We start from the raw sequence: 6,000 nt of genomic DNA, 5'->3' as shown, positions 1-6,000 counted from the left end.
AGGCGGTTACAAATCCAAGGGATATTAAACAAGGATGCCCTTACACCTTTACAAAGACTCTCCTTCTCCGCCGAGTTCTAAGCGGTTGCTCTCTAGGGAATTAAAAAGGGAATGCCCTAGCCACCTACACTAGATTTGAAAGAGAATAGCTTGGCTTCTTCTTGAAAGCTTGATGCTCTTTGTAGACCCTTGATTGCTCTTCAAAGATGGTGATTTGCAAGTGAAAGCACTACTATATCCAAACTCAAAAGATTCACAAGTGAAAGGCAAGTTTGGGATGAAAAACAAAAACTCAAGCTAAAATGGATTGCAAATGTTTTTGATGCTTAAGGATGTTTTTCAAAGATCAAGAGAGAGTGAAAAACTTCTCTACATGTTGTATATATAACCACACCAAAGAATATGACCGTTTGGGGGTGGTAATATCAAAAACCAAAGATTAATTTGAATCCCAACGGCTATTTTTTAGTCTGTCGCGAGGTTCTCGGAGTTCCGAGAACCATTCTCGGAGTTCCGAGAATTCTCGGAGTTCCGAGAAATATTCTCGGAGTTCCGAGACAACGGCCAGAAGAAATAAAATTTCTACTGGACCATTTCTCGGAGTTCCGAGAAATTGTCTCGGAGTTCCGAGAAAGTGTCCAGATGCTACTGGACCTTTTCTCGGAGTTCCGAGGGAACTCTCGGAGTTCCGAGCTCGGAGCTCCGAGAAAAGTTCTCGGAGTTCCGAGAAGCCTAAAAATCCGCACTTTTTGATTTTTATTGCAAATTTGATTTTTAGCTTTTGGAACTCAACTCCTATGGTTATTTTGGAATGTTTATGAGGGTCCCAACATGTTGGTCCACCACATAACCATTCACTAATCCATTTTAAGTTCTTAAGTGTTCTTTGAAAACCAAGTTGAAAGCACTTTGAAAATGTTTTGCCTTGACTTGAAAATCTAAAGAGAATGGATGTACAATGATACCTATGCAATCTTCAACTTCTCTTTAGTCTTGGTCTTCAATTGATCTTCCATCTTGTGTATGCTTTGCTTGAGAGATGAGGTGAGCTTCACTTAGCTCCTTTGACTCTTGTATGGGATATCTCCAAGCATGACCATGTTGTGTGTTGGTTTCTTCAATGATCAATCCTATCTTAAACACAACACTTCAAAGCAAATTGATTAGTATTCAAAAACACAATCAATTATGTTTAGAATCATCAAAACAAGATAGGAGAGTAGACCCTTGGGCTTACAATCTCCCCCTTTTTTATGATGACAAACAAAATTGATTATGAGGTGTGTGTGGAGTGACATAGTAGGCAAGTGAATACTAGAACTCCCCCTCAATATATGCACACATATAAATGATACAAGTTATAAGCAAGTGGTGCATATAGTCAATTGAATAGATAATCAATTTCAAACTTCTCCCCCTTTTGTCATCGACAGAAAGGGTGTAAAAAAAAATAGGAGTGGATAACTCCCCCTGAATCAATGCTTATGGTATAAAATTATATAACCAAGTAATGCACATATACCTGTTCATGATCGAGATGTTGACATATGTCAAGATGTTAGGTATTTTAATTAAAGTGAAGATACCTCTCCAACTTAGAAAAACTAAGAAGGCTAAGAATATCAATTGAGTGATTTTTAAGATTAAAAATTTGACATCTCATTCATGCAGATACTACCAAACAAAGATTATATATATAAATACTATATAGATAAGCTGGTTAAAGGCACAAAGTATTTATTTGGCAATTTCTTTGATTTGATCCGCACTCCATATGTTTAAGGCACTTCGGATATAGCAAATTCTATCATCACTAAGGGGTTTTGTAAAGATATCCGCTAATTGTTCTTCAGTGTTGATATATTTTAAGCAAATATCCCCTTTTTGTGAGTGATCTCTGATGAAGTGGTGCCTAATCTCAATGTGTTTTGTTCTTGAGTGTTGTATGGGGTTCTTTGTTAAGCTTATAGCACTAGTATTGTCACATTGGATGAGAATATTTTCCATTTTGATTGCATAGTCCATCAATGTGCTTTTCATCCATAGGACTTGAGCACAGCAAGCTCCAGCTGCCACATATTCTGCTTCTGTTGTGGACAGAGCTACTGAATTTTGCTTCTTGCTAAACCATGAAACAAGTGATTTACCCAAGAATTGGCAAGTCCCACTAGTGCTTTTCCTATCTACTCTACATCCAGCAAAGTCTGCATCTGAATATCCGATGAGAGTGAAGGAAGATGATCTTTCATACCACAGTCCTAGACTTTGGGTTCCTTTTAAGTACTTGAATATCTTCTTAACTGCCGATAGGTGAGATTCTTTTGGATCCGATTGAAATCGAGCACAGAGACAGACAGTAAACATAATGTCTGGTCTGCTGGCTGTCAAATAGAGCAAACTACCTATCATACCCCTATACAATTTCTGATCCACAGATTTGCCAAATTCATCTTTTTCTAGCTTAGCAGTAGTACTCATGGGAATTCTTGATGTCTTACTGCTATCCATGCCATACTTTTTTAATAACTCCTTTGTATATTTTTCTTGATTTAAAAATATTCCATTTTTGTATTGTTTAATTTGGAGTCCTAAGAAGTAGGTTAACTCTCCCATCATGCTCATTTCAAATTCATTTTTCATTAAGGTTGCAAATTCATCACACAATTTTTGATTAGTTGAGCCACAGATGGTATCATCCACATAGATTTGGACAAGGAGGATATCATGATTTTCTCTTTTGATAAATAAGGTTTTATCCACCTTTCCCATCTCAAATCCCTTTTCAACTAAGAAAGTGCAAAGCCTCTCATACCAAGCTCTAGGAGCTTGCTTTAATCCATATAAAGCTTTATCAAGCCTGAAGACATGATTTGGATGTTTGAAGTCTTCAAAACCTGGAGGTTGCTCAACATACACTTCCTCTTGGATATAGCCATTTAGGAAGGCACTTTTGACATCCATTTGATATAGTTTAAATCCTTTATGAGATGCATATGCCAAAAGTATCCTAATAGCCTCCATACGGGCAACAGGAGCAAATGTCTCATCATAATCTATCCCTTCCTCCTGATTGTACCCTTGAGCTACAAGCCTAGCTTTATTCCTAGTGATAATTCCATTTTCATCCAATTTATTTCTATACACCCATCTCGTGCCAATGACTGGATGATCACTAGGTCTAGGTACTAGCCTCCATACCTTGTTCCTTTCGAATTGACTCAACTCTTCTTGCATGGCCATCAACCAATATTCATCCTTTTCTGCTTCCTTGATGGATTTTGGTTCTAATTCGGATAGGAATGCCAAATTATTGCTCACACTACGATAGTATGATCTAGTTCTTACTGGCAATGTGGCATCACCTAAGATTTGGGATTCAGGATGATCAACCAATGTTCTCCTATCCCTAGGTAATGAGGCATCATCTTCATTTTCTACTTCCTCACTAGGTGGTGTATGACTAGTAGATGCATGAGGAGGAGCACTCAATTTTGGAAAAAGATGTTCAACGGGTTCATCCTCATCATGTGGCATTTCTTGAGGTGTTGGCTCTCTTTCATCAAATGTCACATGCATGGATTCTTCTACTACTAGGGTTCTCCTATTAAATACTCTATATGCTTTGCTATGAGAAGAATACCCTAAGAATATTCCATCATCCGACTTCTTATCAAATTTATGTAAATTATCTCTAATGTTCAAAATGAAGCATTTACATCCAAACACTCTAAAATAGCTTATATTTGGTTTCAAGTTTTTCCAAAGCTCATAAGGTGTTTTCTTAGAGATTGGCCTTAAGTATACCCTGTTTATGATATAGCAAGCGGTGCTAACCGCTTCCGCCCAAAAATATCTAGGGAGATCATTTTCATGCAACATTGTTCTAGCCATTTCTTGGAGAGTTCGATTCTTTCTTTCTACTACTCCATTTTGTTGAGGTGTTCTAGGTGCGGAAAAATTATGTTTAATGCCATGTTCATTACAGTAAGTGTCAAAGTGTACATTTTCAAATTCCGTTCCATGATCACTTCTAATGTGGGAGATGGCAACACCTTTTTCATTTTGAATTTGATTGCATAATGTTAGGAAGTTTTCATAAGTTTCATCTTTATGTCCTAGAAATATGACCCATGTGAATCGTGAGTAGTCATCAACAACTACAAACACGTACCTCTTTCCACCTAGGCTACTAGTCTTCATTGGTCCAAAAAGATCCATATGAAGTAGCTCCAAAGGGTAGGAAGTTGAAATCATATTTTTAGGTGCAAAAGAGCTTTTCAATTGTTTTCCTAATTGACAAGTTCTACAAATGTGATCCTTGATGAATTTGAACTTAGGCAATCCTCTAACACTTTCTTTTGAGGAGAGGGTCGAAATGAGATCCATTCCGGCATGACCCAACCTCCTATGCCATAGCCAAGAATCCTCACTAATGGCATTTAGACAAGTCACTTTTTGGAGTCTAAGATCATCTAGTCCAATTGTATAAATGTTATTGTCTCTAGACCCTATGAATTTTACTTCTCCATTTATCTTATTTTTAACAATGCATTTGTCGGGATTGAAGACAACTTCAAAACCATTATCACATAATTGACTAATGCTAATAAGATTATGGGACAAGCCATCAACAAAGAGTACATCATGTATGGGAGAGGTAGAGTTACCTATGGTGCCTTCACCTTTGACTTTTCCTTTCTTGTCATCTCCAAAGGTAACTTCTCCACCATCCTTGAGTGATAGGGATGCGAATTGAGTGAGATCTCCGGTCATGTGTCTAGAGCATCCACTATCAAGGTACCATGTGTTCCTCTTGTTGTGGCTTTTAAGGCATACCTACATAGGAATAGGCAAGTGAGATCCCTTAGGTACCCAAATCTTCCTAATCTTGCTATGTTCATTTGTTTTCACTTTAGAGTTCAATTTGATCTTATCTTGTTTAGCATGCAAGCAAGCAACTTTATAATGACCTAACAATCCACAATAAAAGCAAATTTTGGTACTACTAGAGGAGGTCTTTTCAAGTTTGCTTTTATAGTTAGATATTGTGGTATTCCATCTATGTCCAAGTCCACTTTTGTCACTTGACATTCTTTGAAGATTTACAAGTTTATCCAATTTTAATGAACTATTTTCAAATTTTTCAAAGAGTTTCTTTAGTTCATCATATTCAAAAGATAGTTTACCGTTTTCATGCTTTAGTTTGTTATTTTCAATAGAAAGATTTTGTCGATTTTCATTCAAAGTCTTAATGGTAGCATTTAGCTCATGAATCTCTACTTTGCATTTTTCATTTTCATTATCTAAGAATTCATGATCCTTTTTTAACCAACCAAATTCTTTTGTCATGTTAGCAAGAGAATTTTCAAGTGATGCAATTTTATCAAATTGAATTTCAAGTTCATCATTTGCACTTTGTAAGGAATCTAAAACTTCTTGTAAGATAATGACATCATTTAAAGTGTTTACCTCATTGTTGTCATTTGTTGAGGCCATGAAGCACACATTTCTTGCTAATAGGCAATCTTCCCCATCATTTTGTTCGCCTTCGCTTTCAATCTCCTCATCCCATGTGGCGGACATTCCTTTCTTGCCTTCTCTTCTCTTGAAGCGGTTGTTTGAAGTAGGTTCATTGTTGAGTGGACAATCCGGGCGAATGTGTCCAAGCTTCTTGCAACCGTAACATCGGGGTTGAGAAGATCCATCACCAACTTCTTCTTTCTTCTTGAATGGAGGATTGGTCCTTCTATTTCTCATGCCTCCCATGTTTCTTTGCAAGAACTTGATCCTTCTTGTTAGGAGAGCTACTTCATCCTCGATGTCTTCCTTTGCATCTTCACTTTCACCTACATTACAAGCAAAAGCAATTCCTTTTCCTTTTTCGATTTTAGTTTCGATTTCGGGTGCTTTTGTTTTGAAAATCATTTCATGTGTGATCAAGGACCCTATAAGTTCATCTAGGTTCAAAGTGTTCATGTCCTTGGCTTCGGTGATTGCGGA

The sequence above is a fragment of the Tasmannia lanceolata genome, unplaced genomic scaffold (assembly GCF_043159265.1).
Source record: "Tasmannia lanceolata isolate RefF3 unplaced genomic scaffold, GAP_Taslan_0.1 ptg000008l, whole genome shotgun sequence".
Classification (NCBI taxonomy): domain Eukaryota; kingdom Viridiplantae; phylum Streptophyta; class Magnoliopsida; order Canellales; family Winteraceae; genus Tasmannia; species Tasmannia lanceolata.
This window is presented reverse-complemented; position numbering follows the sequence as displayed.